This window comes from Papaver somniferum, unplaced genomic scaffold (genome assembly GCF_003573695.1).
Source record: "Papaver somniferum cultivar HN1 unplaced genomic scaffold, ASM357369v1 unplaced-scaffold_16136, whole genome shotgun sequence".
NCBI classification, from domain to species: Eukaryota; Viridiplantae; Streptophyta; class Magnoliopsida; order Ranunculales; family Papaveraceae; genus Papaver; species Papaver somniferum.
Window position 1 is genome coordinate 1 of NW_020625639.1, and position 2,251 is coordinate 2,251.

General features: G+C 40.3%; 1 non-coding gene across 1 annotated transcript; it reads right to left on the bottom strand.

The window, feature by feature from the left end:
* Window positions 1-893: 893 nt before the first annotated feature.
* LOC113337602 lies at window positions 894-1,055 on the bottom strand. Its single transcript, XR_003354307.1, has one exon. It is a non-coding gene; the product is annotated as a U1 spliceosomal RNA (small nuclear RNA).
* Window positions 1,056-2,251: the final 1,196 nt, after the last annotated feature.

Sequence of the window (2,251 nt, forward strand, 5' to 3'; positions counted from 1 at the left end):
GCTAATTATGAAGCTCAGACTATTTAAACCAATCTCTGTTGTGTAATATGAGGATTGTGGGACTAAATCAATCTAATATTACAATGGCCATTCCCATCTTTGTACAGATAGTGAAGAAACGCTAGTCACGGATTCTGAATTCGAGTCTCTCTAGTCACAACTTTTTATGATATTATCTTTCCAACCAATATATCATTCTCATCGACTTCTTCGGGTTGTTCTTACACCTAGTACATGTTAAATGTACAGAATTGTAAATCCCCGGCCTTCTAACAATCGCTTATTAGATTGCTCAAAAATTGTTGTAAAAAGAATTCTCTAGACAAGGTTGTTCATCCTTGGAAAAAAAAAAAAGAATTCTGAACATTTACACAAAAACATAATTAAAAAAATTTGGTAAGGTCCGCCGAAGCGGGTAGCCTTAACCAGATGTGTGGTAACAGGTAAGCTCATAGGGTGAGATGTACGAAGTTTCAAATAGAGGCAGATTGCAGCTCAGCATACCATGATCAATGCCACAACCCATTTTGACATCTTTATCTGGGTGATACTTGAACATGTTTTCAAGCACATAAGCTTGATCCTCCGCTGACAACGGTTCGCCGTCCTTCGATATTGAGACTGCCCCTGACATGATTTTTCTTCATTGTTTGTCAATTTCTGTTTTTAAACTCCATTTTCATTTCTTTTTTCCGGTAACAATGTACTATAAGAATGATGCAACACGGATCTTTTCTGCTTCGAAAATTCAGTATCGAGTAGCGGAAGCAGGTAAAGTTCTACTCAGATTTTTCATTGGTTTCTACCATTAAAACCATACTTCATTTTTGTTCAGTCACGAGCATACACAATGCTTTTCTGTAAAAGCTGGGAATTTTGGGTTTATGAAATTGGCAGGGGCCGCGCGGACGCGTACCCCCTAAGGAACAAATTATGACATAGACTCTCCCTCAGTGGAGAGATCTTAGGCGAGCGCCCTTCCAAAGTGCAATGGAAGTCACTAACCTAGCCCATGACCCTTCATGATCAGCCATAGACCCCTTCCAGGTAAGTATGATTTCCAGTTGCATTTCACGCTTATGTTATAAATTATTTTCTCTACCTTTTCTCCATAGGAAGTATGAGCACCCAACAAATGGAATGCGACTTGGCTCATCAAGTTTGGTCACAATCATCTCTTGCATAACAATACCGAGACAGATGATACGAGAGGTCAATATGCTGCAATCATCTCTCAATTAGATGACATGAGTGACAACGTGCTAGACCGGTAATGCTGCAACTCATTGCGGCTGTATACGCACCATTCTCTACTCTCAAAGGATCAAGCACTGACCGTAATTCATCCTCGAGGGACAAGTAACTTAAGCCACCTCGTTTGTAAGGCCGTGGCCAAGCAATAATAATAATGTCCTAGTCCGTATAGGCCGTTCCGTCAAAATGCACAAAGGTTGCACATATTTAGTCCGTGGAATGGCATAGTGATGCCTTCGCATCATATGCCCCATTGGCAAGGCTACACAACTATAAATGAGGCTAAGAATCATTTATGCTCCTCCGACTAAGCTATGAAGTATATTCCGCGATAATAGAATCCTTACCTCCGGTCCTACCAGGAGATTTACCGGTATCTAACCACTCAACAAGCACCAAAAGGATCTCAACAATCTCGGTAGGATAGTCTACCCCAAACGTGAACATGATTAAGATTAACACATACGGGGCGGCTAGGGGTCACCCGAGTTTCGCCGGTGTAGGTTTCATTTGCAGGATTCCTACGCACGAACTATAATGGATTTAGCTCAACCTTTAAGAATTACGACTTCTTTAAAAACTTGAGCTATGCTTTTGGCATTAAGAACGACAACAAAAAGGCAATGGTCAAAAGTTCTATTCGAGAAGGATTCAGAGAACCTTTTGCGCTTCATCACATCCCATATCGCTCCCTCTTAGTACATCTCAGGGATTATTGAGGAAATAAAGAATAGAATACGACATATTCCGCAGGCTGCTATTCAGCACAACTACAAAGAAGGAAATCAAGCAGCAGATGGCTTGGCCAATCATGCGGTAGATGGAAGTCAAATGAGAAATTTTTTAACCAAAATTTGGGACCAGACAATTCCGATTTTTATTAGTCATATTATTTTCCATGGCTCCGTGGGTACACGTACTCATATCAAATTGTAGCCTAATTTTCTATTACTGTCTCCGTTTCTAAAAAAATAGGCTTGTTTGGTTTTCACAAAAA